The sequence below is a fragment of the Manis javanica genome, chromosome 14 (assembly GCF_040802235.1).
Source record: "Manis javanica isolate MJ-LG chromosome 14, MJ_LKY, whole genome shotgun sequence".
Lineage (NCBI taxonomy): Eukaryota > Metazoa > Chordata > Mammalia > Pholidota > Manidae > Manis > Manis javanica.
This window is the reverse complement of record NC_133169.1, coordinates 90482550-90496574: the sequence shown is the minus strand read 5'-3', so window position 1 is coordinate 90496574 and position 14025 is coordinate 90482550. Positions and strand designations below refer to the sequence as shown.

At 44.0% G+C, this 14025-nt stretch overlaps 1 long non-coding RNA gene across 1 annotated transcript in view; it reads right to left on the bottom strand.

The window, feature by feature from the left end:
* Nucleotides 1-830, bottom strand: part of LOC108393124 (uncharacterized) — a 372560-nt gene extending 371730 nt beyond the window's left edge. Inside the window, exons 1-2 of the long non-coding RNA XR_012125275.1 lie at nucleotides 420-830; nucleotides 51-213 (exon numbers count right to left, since the gene is read on the bottom strand). This is a non-coding gene — a long non-coding RNA (uncharacterized lncRNA). The remainder of the gene's footprint in view (nucleotides 1-50; nucleotides 214-419) is intronic.
* Nucleotides 831-14025: the final 13195 nt, after the last annotated feature.

Genomic DNA, 14025 nt, shown 5'->3' with positions numbered 1-14025 from the left:
AAACAAGTAATAAAATCCTCGTACGAGCAACGGTAACATTTAGTACTTACACGACACTGCGCTGTTCATCCTGACAATGGGACGTGAACCGCACGGCGCCGTCGGCGCAGAATCTGCAAGTCCGCGACCCCAGCCAGGGTTTCCCCCCGGGCAGCCCTTTGGGTCCTTCAAAGCCTCTTTTCCAAATGCTTTCCAGGAATGGACGCCCAGAGCCTAAAAGCAAAGTTTGCGCGAGCAGCATGTGAGAATTATTGCTCGGGAAGCCTTAAAAATAATTACTAAACCTCACCCCACCCCTAACTAAAAAATATGTATCGAAATGGTGTTAGTTTGAAACTGACTGTGTACCGGGAAGGCAGGGAGACACTGGGGAGAGGCCACCCCGTCCCGGCGGGCAGGCGGCGGGCCCCAGAACTTACCGGGCGTGTGTCCCAGAGGCGGCGAGGCCAGGCGGTCTCCACGCCCGCGCCGGAACCCCATGTTTATGGAGAGGCTTCACCTGGGCTCGGCGGCCCACCCCACGCAGGTGGTCTCCCCAGCACGCTCGCTGCTTCCCAAGGCTGCGTCCTGGAAATGGGTCCAGCTGCAGCCACGGCGAGCCAAGGGGCATTGCAAGGACCGGGGCGCAGGTGCGGGCCTCTGGCTGCCAGGGTCTGCCCTGGGTCAGCGCCCCAGCTGCCTCTTAAGGACCCCCCCCCAACATGTCATCGGCTCTTCCGGTCTCACGGGCCCCCTCGCCCACTAAGTGCCCAGGTGGTCAGCAAAGGGTTTTATTTGGTACCTCTCTGGCTGCTCTGGAGGCAGAGGCTGTAGCAATAGAGGCATGTGCGAGGAAACACACAGATTTAGATAATGATTCCAAAGATTAGTAACAATTTTTTTCTACCAAGAGCTCCACTGGGAGCCTCCTTGGGCGGCAGTAATGACGTCCAAGGCCGTCTGTGATCTTGTGATTTGTAAGAAACATATTTTTGGTTTTTGTTCTCATTCCTGGCACAGTTCTTAAAATTCTTAGAATTTCAAAGGATGAGGAGAATGAGGGGAAATGGGTCTTTTGTTACGTTAATGTGGTGGCTATTGGACCCACCGGAGGAGGGGCTGGTGGTCAGGGGAACAGGACTCTTAGAGGGCTGGAACTTTCAAGTTGCACCCCCACCCCCCTCACCACCCCACACACAGCCCACACTCCCCACCTCAGGGGAGGAGAGGGCCTGGAGGTTGAATCAATCACAGATGGTCAGTGGTTTTATCCATTTTGCCTTTGTAATGAAGCCTCTATAAAAACCCCAGAGGAGAGATTCTGAGCTGGTGAACCTGGGGAGGTGCTGGGACAGTGGGCACCTGGAGCGGACAGGGAAGCGCTGCACCCTTCCCCCAAGCCCCGCCCTGAGCGTTGTTCCATCTGGTTGTCTGGGGGTTTATATCCTTTTATAATGAACAGGTGATCTAGTAAGTGAACTGTTTCTCTCAGTTCTGTGAGTGGCTCTAGCAAATTTATTGCACCTGACGAGGAGGCCTTGGCCTCTGACGTAGCCAGCTGGCCAGAAGGTACAGTAACAACTTGGCTTGCAAACAGCATAGGGTGGCCTTACAGGCCTGAACCCTTAAGCCTGTGGAACCTGACGCTGTCTCCCAGTAGTGTCAGAACTGAGCTGAACTGTAGGACTCCTAGCTGGCATCCTCAGAATTGCTTGTCGATGTAGGGGAAGGCCTCCCACAAACACTCGGCCACCCTATTTTGGAGGCCAGCTTCTGTCATTAGAAACCTTTCAGTGTTAAGTAAAGGCAGGATTTACTGGCTATCATGTAAGGTTTGCTGTGTGAATTTACTAAGGACTGTCATGGGCGCCGTAAGGTCCTCCAGGCCAGTGACTGCACCAGTGGAAAACAGAATGCATTCAACCCGCCTCAAGGAAAGAGGAAGGTCGACATTTTTTGTTTCTCTAGGGTGGACTACCCCCTGTGCCCAGGGGAAAACCAGGCTGTCACTGTCCAGCCGCCCGGTAGAAGCCACAGCCAAAGATTTGTGCCACACAACCACTCGGTCCCATGTGGGGCTGCCCTATAAACACCTGCACAGTGCGACCAGTCAGTGCCAGCCCAGCCACTGTTCCTTAAGGGGACAGAATGACCACACAATCCTGGGGATACCCTCCCACACTCTTTGTGCAGTTGAGTTGATTCTATTTAGAGTGATTTTTCGATCTCCAACATAGGGGTGCTAGGTGTTCAAATGTCCATAGCCCAGGTCAAGCCACATGAACCCATCCCAGATCGGGCATAACCACCCATGGCTCTGACGGTGGTATTTTTAGAACACTGCTGGTCAGTGTTTGTTGGGCTGCCTGAGTAGTTTGATCGACAGAAATAGAATACTCATGCCCAGCGTTATTGATAGTGTTTGCCACAGGCCAGGTTTGGGGATCAGTCAGAAAGTGCAGGCAAATCAAGAGTCTTAGCTTGTCTTAGCTAGTTAGTCTCAGCTTGTTCTTCCTTAGTCGACTGCATTAGGGCCTTCTCATCCCCTTCCGGAAGTCGTGGTGCCCACCATGGCACTCCTGATACCTGCATGCCCAACAAAAGTGGACTTATTATTTATTGTTCCGGGCATACAAGTGGACCCGCTGTAGAAAGATATCTCCATGAAGTGTGCATCCCATGACTGGATAACACAGGAGCTGGAGAAGTCCAAGGTCAAAAAGACAGATATTGAGTAGGAACTTCTGTGAGGTCTACACTTCTGGCCTAGATCCTTAGATATGAATGTGGCTGCGACTTCAGGATTCGACCTGCTTATGCATACTGTGCATACTGGTCAGGGGACACAGCACTGCTGGGCGTGAGGACGGACTGGGGGTAGGATCTGCTGGACAATGGACGCCACCTCCCCCATCTTTCACCAGGGCCAGACTGCGGTGGGACTACAGCATCCCAGGGGAGATCAAGTAGCCCCCCACCCAGAGGTGCAAAGTGACCCATCTATCCTGGTGAGATGTTCCATTGCAAATCCCAGTAAATAACCCTATTCCCAGTAATGGTGGGACTTGGGGTTCTCAGCAGCACAGCACATTGACCCACAGTGTAAGTCAGAGAAATGGCTGTTTCCATGATTTCTACACCTTTAGGTATTGGGTATCTCGACAAGTGTTCCCAGTCCGGCAGATGGGGCAACAGGCCCTCCGGTTGATTATTTAAATGTATTAAAGCCCGACACAGAATTTTAGTCCACTTGGATAAGGTGGTTTTACTTATTATCAATTTAATCTGCTGCCTTAATATTTCATCCTATCACCTCTGCTGCTTATAGATTATAAGGGAGATGGAACCTCCATTAAATGTCAGGTTCTTCTGTACAGTCTTGCATATCATGACCTTTGAATTATGACTGCCCAATCATTATTTATTCAACAAGGGTATTTGCACACAGTACTTGGCTTCTCTAATTCCCTAATGGTGGCAGCCTGGTTTGCACATCTAAGGGGCAAGCTTGGGTTAGGCCAGACTCAGTGTCCATACAAGCTAAGTCATTTTTAGAACCTTTATTCAGAAAGAGGGGACCAATGTAACCAATTTGTCAATCCTTCACTGGCTGGGAATTCTGGTGTATGGCCCCAAATTCCATTGGCAGTTCCCTTAGGTATTGTTCTGATCATGCAGGACATGCTGTTACTGCATTAACCATCTCACCATACTTCAAGGGTAATCCAACATTCTTGGCAATGCACTGTCCCACTGAGGCTCTGAAGTGGCTGCGCTTCCCGGGTACCTAATCTGCTCTGGCTACTAAAGAGTCGGTTGCAAGGGCTCATATCCAAGCCATCAGCTTCCGAATTGCCAGGGGGTGTCAATACATTATGAGATGGAATGTGGAAAACAGAGAGGAGGATTGTCTCAGGTTCTTACAGGAAAACTCAAGAAATGTTTTTCCACATATCCTGACCCTGTAAGGGCTTATTCACAATGACCCACTTTTGAATTTTCCATTGTTGTCCAAGCTATAGAGTTAATCCCTTTAGAACAGCCCAGTTGTCTGTGGAAAGTCTTAATGGTCTGAGCACACGAGTCATCATCAGTCAACCCTGCTCTGACTTCATCTCCCTGGCAGCTGTGGTTCTTTCCTGTTACGAGGAGAACAGATCCTTACTGAACTTATACAAACAACTATATTGACATGAAAATCAGAATACTTACTAATGCTTACAAATTCTGGCAGGATCAGGCAGGGGGAAAAGATAAGTGTTTTATTTTTGTTCACAAAGGTAGAGGTGAGCAAATTACAAATAGTTTAGGAGAAAAAGAGAAAAAGGCTTTCTTTACTCTGGAAAAACAAAACATAAACATAAAAGAGCCAACAGTGTTTCAAACAGTCATAATAATTATAATCATTCTAATTAATTTTTTCATTAGAATTCTGTAAATTCTTTTTCAGTTCAGTGCTATGATCTAAGTTAGCAGAAACCTGTAACCTGTTGGTCTTTTTTATGGAAATTTCCTTCAAGATTTCCTTGAAGGTGAAGCACTTTTGCCAAAGCATCCGAGTAAAACAATTACTGTCTGTAAATGATGAAAGATTTTAAAATGGTCACGGTTACAGATCTGATGAGAGTTTATTATAACACAGCTGACAAGGGAATTTAGTTATTTTTGTGACAGACTTTATAAAAAATTAAAATTATGACTGATAACATTATATCAGGACACATCAGATTTTTAGGAATTTCACATAATTTCTGGAACACTGATATTAATAATATATATTTGTACAAATATGACCTAAGTAAGTCTACCATCACTTCTTATTAGACAATGCTTCCCATGTAATTTAACGCATTGAATAAGTCTGATTTGCTTAATGTCTCTCTTTTATAAGCAAAGAGAATAAATGTTTTGAGACATTCCAGGGACTCTCTGGAAAATTCCAAAGTTAGTTCAAGGTCAAAAAGAGTTCATTTATAACTTGACTTTTGGGAAGTTTGTCAGAAATATCAAAACGTTTAAAACACTTGATTAAATACCATCATAGATCATGTGAACAATACATACTTCTCTATTTAACCAAAGTGACAATCAAAAACTTCAAAGGCAAGTACAGAAAGTTGCATACTTGTTAAAAAATAAAAAAAACTTAGCTCTTTTAATAGAGACGACTCAGTTTTCTTGAATAATCAAAGACCTGATAAAGACAACATGAAATACTGGAATTAATTTTGGTAAAAAAACAGAATCTTTGTTTTCTAGACAGAGTACTTAAAAAGTAAAGCAAAGCCTTCACAATTTTAGAAAAGACTAGACCAATTATCCAAGAAAACTTTGTCCTTCTAGCAGATGAAAGAAAATTAAGTTTTAGTTTTATATAAGTAACCTACTGATATTAAAGCCTGTTTTCCTTTAAGCCAATGAAGTGGAACTCTTTTACCAAATTAATTTTGACAATAACACCTGGAGGTAGAAAAACATCATATACCCATAGAACATATTTCCACAGACAGGTATAAACACACAGGCATAAACAAGGACCCCACTGCTTTCATTCCAAAACTTTAGCCATGAATCAGGTACCATGTAAAACTACAAACATCAGTGAAATCCAAATTGTGTCTCTGACAGATGGAACAAGTTAAGGTTACATGCTCAAATGGCTAAAGCTTTTTACTAATATTCACGGAGAAGACTTTTAAGATTTGTATTTGCCCTTGACAGTCTTATGGAGACTGTGGACTAGGTTTGGAGCAAGGGAGCTTCTATAGCAGCTTGTATTTTAAAAAGTCCCTTTTCCCCTTCTTTCTTTCAGTCTCAGGGAATGTGGGCAATGTTTTATCTCGGGGGTGTTTACATTTCAAAGACGTAATTTACATCTTCACAGGACAGAAAAAGAATGCAAGTTTTCTGCAACACTGTGGGTGCTGGAGTATGTCTCTCTATTCTCAGAAATCTAGGGTAAGTACTCGTTAAAATTTTCCTCCGTATTTCGGGTCCGCAGGCTTGGTGTGCTTTGTCCATTTCATTGTCAAGCTTCATGACATCCTCACCTTCTTTTTCTTCTCTTTTCCAAGGATTCCACATTCTACTGTATCAGTCAGGCTTTGTCACAAGCACTCGGACTGGACGCTAATCTGCTAGTTTGTGTCCTGCTAGCTTTGCAAAATGCACATTAGTGTCTCCAACTTATTATCCTGCTCTCCCATCTTATGTTAGTCCCAAAGCTAGCAGAGTAGTGGACTTCTCTCACCTCAGCTCTTCTTTCAACTTTCTAACTCAAGCTGCAGCTCTAGGTGGGCCCCAGTGTCCAGCCGCACTGCCCATGGTAGAGGCCAGCCCGCTGTGACCACCTGTTGCCCTCCTTGCCACAGTGCACTGCACACAGACCTCAGACAAGCACATTAGACCAGCGAGTGTCGGGGGCATCCCGGTGCTCATGCAGCGTCCGCAACATCAACATGCAGGCCAGCCCTCCCCACACAGGGGTTGCCAGCCAATTCAGGATTTCCCATGCGGATACCTCTTTCCCAAAACCCATTTCTTTTGCCTATTGGCTGCCTTGCCAGTTGCCGTTTTTGCAAAGTGGTCTCCACACATGCAAGGCAAGAGGAGAAACTGAAGACAGAGACGTTTCCAGGTTGGTAGCAGCAGCTTTAATAAGCAAGCGAACTTACGTATAAGCTTGAGTTTGGTGGACACCCGTTAGCAGATCTTTACATCCTCCCTTCAGCATCGTAAGAGTTTATATAGAAGCCTAGTCAGGATTCAGTCATACAAGCCACCCAGATGGTCGCAACAACACATTGTTCTCTTAAGGCTGCGTCCTTGAAAACAGCTCCCGCTGTGGACCAGTGGACAAAGCAGACAGTCCAAGGGTGGGGGAGGGAGGGAGAGCCTCTCAAAGGCCCCTTCCAACAGCTGGTGGGACCCAGATATCCTTTGTTGTTGTTTTTGAACATCTCAAATGATTCTAATATCCAACCAGAGTTAAGAACCATTAGCTTCGGACAGTGGTTCTCAAATTTTGCTGCATCATTGGGAAGTTTTGAAAATCCCAGGACTCGGGTAGCATTCAATACTGATGACATCAGAGTCTGTTGGGATGCATCCAAGCTGCAGGATTTGGTAAAGCTTCCCTGCATAACAAGAAAAGACTGAAAAACTTCCATAGACCGGAGGAGATTAAGGAGATGTGACAACTAAATGTAAGCGGTTTCTTAGATGGGAACCTAGAACAGAACATGGACATTACTGGGAAAACATGTGAAATCTGAATGAAGTGTGGGTGTGGGTTCCGTTAATAGCGGCGTAAGCGTGTTGGTTTCTCAGTTATGACGAACGTCCCGCACGGGGATGCGCACAGTGTGACCATCAGGGAAAACTGGGTGAGGGCACTGAGAACTCGCTGCAGCATCTTTGCCATTTTCCTTTAAATCTAAAACTGTTTTAAAATCAAATGTTCATTAAAAAATACCAGCGATGTAAGAAAACTGCACTCTTCTCCTTAACTCGCCTTGGGTCTGACCCTGAAGGAGCTGATCAATGTGGGAGGAGAAGCTGCAAAAAGGGAACTCGTTTTCCCGCTGCACAGAACCAGGCACATGGAACTCACTCGAATTTTTATTAAAACAAAACAAAAACAACAAAAAACAGCACTAAAGGTCACACAAAGGGTCAAGGAAGGACGGTGTAGAGGTGGAATAGACACGTAATCTTAAACTGGTGTCGCTTGTGGTGTGCAGAGAAGAGAAGACGGAGGGAGGGGTCCAACACGATACCGCAGAGAGCAAGTGAACCGTGCCATTAACTCAGTGAAAACCTAAACCTTCATTTTGCCTGGAGGGCTCACATCCATTATTTTCATACAGTCTCACAAGAGTCTCTGGACAGATCTACTTCCATTTCATCGTTGAGAAGACTCAGGCACAGGCAGGTTAAGTGCTTTCCTTGAGGTCACCCTGTGTCCTTGAACACAGACGTTAGCAGACAGCAGTGAAGGTGGCTTTGTCCTGGGCCAGTAATTCACTTACGGAATGTAAACACACAGTCTCCCATCTCCAACACCTAAGGATTTATTAATTAGCAAGTGGAGAAGCCACCAGATTGTGCTGCTCTGAATGACAACAGGCAGGGTCTGTGAGTTATGCCAAGGGAGAGTGTTTGGCCAATCCACGCTTTTGAAATTTGGGAATTCATAAATAACGTGTGTAAATGTGAACATTGTTATCTAGCAAAACAGTCTGAATGTCCAGATTTATATCCATCCATTGGGCCAGCATTCCTATGCCAAACTCAAGTGTTAATTACACTGTCTTCTCTCCCCCTGGCATCTCACCTGTCGGCTGTCTGTCTGTCTCCCAGGCGATCGCCACCTTTGGGGAGACGGCGGCCAGTGTGGGGGTGGAAGGAAAGCTCCTGCTAACATGGTGAATGCCGATTCTCAGTCCCTGCTGCTCCACAGACCAGTGTCGACTCTCCACGGTGTCCCTGTGCCCCTTCAGAAGGCTCATGCCTGGCCAAGGACTTGCACAGATGAGACAGGAAAAAGGGTTTGGGCAACTGTGGTCACAAGCCTTGAACTCGCTTCAGGTTAACTGACAGGCTAGTTCAATTTATTTTTAAATCTCCTTTGAGGCCAGGATGAGCTTATGAACACTCTACGGAGGCCGTAGAATATACTGGAAAATCGTGAAACTTAAGAGTCATGCAAACTTTTATATTTATCAAGTCAATTAATTTTAGGCAGATTGTACAATATCTCTGAATCAGAAAAATGAGCATAGTAATTCTTCCCTTAGGGGCAGCTCTTGGGGGCTAATGAGAAAAACCTACACAAAACACCACAGAGAACAGTGAGATTTTACTATTGTTACATGTCGACAGAAGTTTCATTTAATTACCTGTTTCTCAGTCTCCTGACTAGTTTTCTTATTAGAAATCAGGTCTGTAAATTCAAATTAGCCGCTTGGTAAAGCCTGGCTTCATTCGTAGGTCAAACCCCATCTGTGAATATTCTAGAGACAGTTTGGATTCTGATTTCATAAACAAAAATAGCCCTGCCAGAATCATCAGTGGAATCTGTCTGAATGAAGGTGATAAGCCAGCATGATGAGTGATCAGTGGAGAGAGAAGCTGGGTCGGCTTTCATTTTAGGCAAGAGGGGACAAGTGCATTCACGGAAAACAGAAGTTACTGGTTCAGAGGAGAGAGAGATTGCAGCAAAGGAGGCTATTATCATCGATGACATGTTTCTACTGTAAAGAACCTCAGAGAGTAGGCTCCTTTCTTTATTCCTCAAAAATGTGGCAGTCTGTGCCAGTCTGAGTTCTCAGTAGGAGCGTGAGTGTGTGTGTTCCCATCCAAGCCTTTGGCAAATAAAGAAAAATGCTTTCAGCACAGATCACAAGACCAGCGTTCTCTAAGGAGGGGAAAGAAAGCTAAGGTCTGCACAAAGATCCTTTTTATTGCCAAGCACATCCAAAACTATTTGCCTTCTCCTGCTCCAGGAGTTTTCTGTGTTCTTCTCAGCACCAGCCCAGTAATCCTCGAAACCAATTTCCCCGTGGTCAGGAGTGGGCACTGGAGCAGATAAGTGTAATCCAGGCTGTGCATCACCAGACAGTCGGTGGACTCCCAACAGATGTTTCCAAAGGCAGTCCAGATTTGCCATCCTTTTCCCGGCAGCGTTCCTGTTTTCTCTTCTGGGGTCTGATGCTTCCTTGCGGTACACGGTGTCTGTCTGAAGAGCAGATGTGTTGGAGAGGGTTATTTTTCTAAGCTAATTCTCCAGTACTGTTTGCATATTAAATCCCAGAATGTTGTAGAGGCTTTTCACAAAGAGAAGGGAACAGGATTTATTCAAAGCTGACTATCATCTGATAACTTGACATTATGCATTTGCTTTTGATGGAAAAAGAAGTAAAAGCATTTTATTTCACAGCAAAAGTTGTCCTGCTATGAAATGCAAAATGGGGCACAAAGTATGATTAGTCTGTGGCCGAAAACACTGAAATTGAAGCCACCTTTAAGAGTAGCTTTGGGTGCCTACAAAACACACCAGATACACTATGTAAAAAAAAAAAAAAACGGCAAATGGCACTACTTTTTGTCCAAACTACTTTTTGTCTTTCTGTGTTGCTTTCTGACTTCTTTGTGAATGTACTAGCTCTGTAAATGCCAATATATAATTTCTCTGGAAGGCCTATGGTGGACAATGTTCTCCATAGATGTTCTCCCACTTAGCACCCAGTGGCATTTTCATGGATACAAGATAAGCTTCAGAAGAAATCTGGAAGATTCTTCCAATTTCTTCAGAAGAAATCCCAACCAGCGTAGAGTGAAGAAGGGGATTTACTTAAGGACAGGCACGGACTGGAGCAGAGCAGCCCCAGACCCAAACCCCAGCCAGCCGGAGGGGCCGCCTGCCCTCCTGTCTCCCCTCAGCAGCATCACGATAGCTCTCCTTCTCCATGCGACTCCTCCATTCCTCCCTCCAACCGATTCCCTGGAGCCCTATTATGTGCAGACTTGTCTTAGGCATGTGCATCTCCTGCTGCTCCCCACCTACACACAGCAGTGAGCATGAGGTGGGTGTCCTGGGACTGCTGTTCCCTCAGCCGGTTTCAGTTTCCAGGTGCCTCCCATGAGCACCTCACTGCACTGAGTGTAGTTCTGCTACTTGAGGACACATATTTTCAGTAAAACATGGCCCCTCAACGGAAGCCAACTACTTGCACTGCTGCTCTTCTGAAGAAGCAATAATCTGCTCTGAAGCTATAGAAAAATCATGCCCGGTTGAGTTTACCAAGAAATAGTAGGCTGGTCCTCAAAGTGGCACCCTTGTAAGGGGTTTTCAAGAGTAGATTTGCCTGTAACACCAGTTGCCTTCGGGTATCCGCTTCCAGTACATGACCCCTGTGCATCTTTCATGCGTTCCCAGAACTCGGGGCCTTGAGGCACTCCCTTGCATCTTTGCCTTCCAAATACCATGTCAGCCGCACAGTTCTCAGTTCCAAATTCTCAAGGAGCATCTGATTGGCTGGCTTCATTTTTTCTTCCAGAAAATAGGTCATCGTTTCCTGGTCAGCATCAAGTTTGCTTTTCCATAGATGGAGTGTTCCTCTCTAGTCCAGCTGCCTGGGGCTTGGGGAGAAGCATGGTTATGGCTGCCTAAGATCAGGAATGGTAGACAGGGCCACGTTCTATAAAAAGTTGTGTGAAAGGCCCATGTGATATCATCAGCCAAAATGTTTCAGTTTTTGGAAGTTCTTAAGAAACTACCAATAAGACCACCTTTAAAGGTAAGGGGATGTTTATTTCCACAGAAAAAGAAGCAGCTCGGATTATCACGTTCAGTGGTTCTGTGCCATTAGCATCTGCAGAGAGAAAGAAGCTCAGGGCACCCATAAAATGGTCTTCATATTTAAATACAAATTAATTTCTGAAATCACTACTTAATTAGCAAGTAAATACTGGATGCCATAGGGGATATAGGATGTATTAGACATGAAACATGCCCACCAAGATTTTCTTTTCTGTTCTTTTCTTCCCTTTTCTTTCCCAGAATTCTCAGAGAATGATGAAGCATGTATTAAAGGTCAGCACGATACAAAACAGACCTGACAGCTGTGGAAACAGAGGTACGGATCAGGTGACCTGGGATATGGGAACTATGGAGCGATAACTTCTAGTTGAGGGGAATTGGTGAAAGGAGCGGTAACGGAGCTAGATCTGGAAGGTAAGTAGGAACCATACTCTAAAAAGTGGTTGAGAAGAAAGAGATTCCAGGCAAAGGAAGTACCGGGAACAGTCAGTTCCGGAGCATCGAGCAAAAAGAGAACTGAGCATCTAACAGCAGGAAAGCCGGAGGAGGCAAGGTGTTTGTATCACATCCGAAGGTCCAGAGGGACCCAGAGCACAGAGGTGGTAGGATTGGAACCGTGCTCCGTGATGAATCTGGAAGAAATGAGAAAGATGGATTGAAGAGGGCAGGAAGTACCTCCAGGTGGTAAAGATGCCTCGAGACAAGTGCTGGGCATAGAAGCCACAGGGCATAAATCTGCAAAGAAGTAAAAAGCTAACCTTTTCAAACAATATGGCTTCTCTCTCACTTACCAACTTTACATCTCCCTGTATGGCCCCGGAAGATGACTGGTTAGCCAGAGACGGGTAAGATTCCTCAAGGGAGGAACAACCTAAGACAGGCACAGTCGCAGGGGGGCCATCAGGTGAGAAATTGGGGATCAACAGAGGTGAGGCTTAGAACCTCACCCCCCCCCCTGTTTTGAGAGAAATCTTCTGCATCCGTGGATGTTTTATTGCCCTTGTCTAGCTTGGGTTAGCACATAGGCTACAGGCACACACCTGATCATCTACATTTGCCCTCTTACAGCACTAAACTGTTTCCTACCTTTATCTTGCATCTACCTACCACTTCAGCATTTTATTTAAAATAATAATAATAATAATAATAAGGGAGAAATGTGGGATTCACATATAAATCAAGTATAAAAATCAAACAAATATTCATATTTGACCTGATTGTTTATAGGTCATAATGCGTGATCAAAACCGAAAGTTTCTGTGATGACTGCCCTTGTACTGTTCACCATGTAACTTATTCACTATGTAAGTATTTGTTCTCCATCTAAGAACTTGTTCGTTATGCTTCAGAAGATTGGAGACTGACGAGAATTAGGCTTGAGATGGATTAATGATTGTGCATTGAGCATTGACCCCCCTATACAGAATTTTACTGTTGTTAACAACCATTTGATCAATAAATATGAGAGATGCCCTCTCAAAAAAAAAATAAAAATAAAAATAAAAATGAAAAAAACTTAAAAAAAAAAAAAAAAGAGGGCAGGAAGTAGAGGTGGGCAAACCAGCCTCAGACTTAACTGCAATTTTACTTTTAAAGAACTAGCTCAACAGAAACACAAATTCAAGTGTACAAAAATATTCACAGCATTTTTTATAATAGAGAAAAAAAGGGGATATCATTTAAATGTCTATTGATAAATAATTATTCATCCATTCAACAGACTATAAAATGACTATCAAAAAGAGAAGGTATTCTGATAAAAAGACAGGCATCTCTAATACATTCTTAAGTAAAAGGAAGTTGCCAAGCGACATGTGTAATGTCATCACAATTTTATTTAAGAAAAAAACAGCAAAGAATAATATTTTAGTATAAAATTAGGTATAGATAGAAAGTTTGAGGTTCTGGAATTAGCCAGGCAAGGTCAGGATACTGGTTCAATCACTTATCAGATAGTACAACAGGGACTGAATAAGAAAATTTGTGGAAAGTGTGTAACACTGGTGACTCATAGTAATTCCTCAATAAATATTAACTGTGATTATGATACATATGTTTATATGGTTATATTATATTGATAAAGGTATATATAAATATATGGACAAAAAAATTAGGAAATAAACTATGATAAACAGTTAAAATTGGGTCAGTGATATTAGAGAAAAGGAAATCAATTTTTACTTTATGTACTTTTATTTGAATTTGTTATGAAAGAAAGCATGCATTAGTCTTCTACCTAGAAAGAGGTTGAACATTTTATTTGAAGAGATTCTATGATCTGAACTTGAACTTCAGTGGGAGAGGAAAAAGATATATAAAAGAAATGTAACTCTTGGTTAACACAAGAGAAAGCACACACCTTCTGATTGGAAACTAAAGGCCAAAGAGAGGAAGAATTAAAGAGGACGCGGATGCTTGGAGCCTTCATGCCAAAGGGAACAGAACTGCTTCCTCATGGCAGGGGAGCAGGAACAGTTTGGGGGCAAAGACACGTCAGTTTTGTACTTTAGTAATTGATGGGTATGTAAGGAGCACATAACCATTCGTTCTCTTTGTGACAAGTTATCCTAGTAGTATTTTCACTCCTTCACTGATGATGAATGTGGAGAAGAGAGAGAAAAGTTTCCAAGGTTAGTGTTTGTTTTCTTTTGTATCCTTACTCATGTGTAGTGTTGCCAGTATTCCAGATTTTGGCCATTCTGATAGCTGTGCTGTTTTGAGTT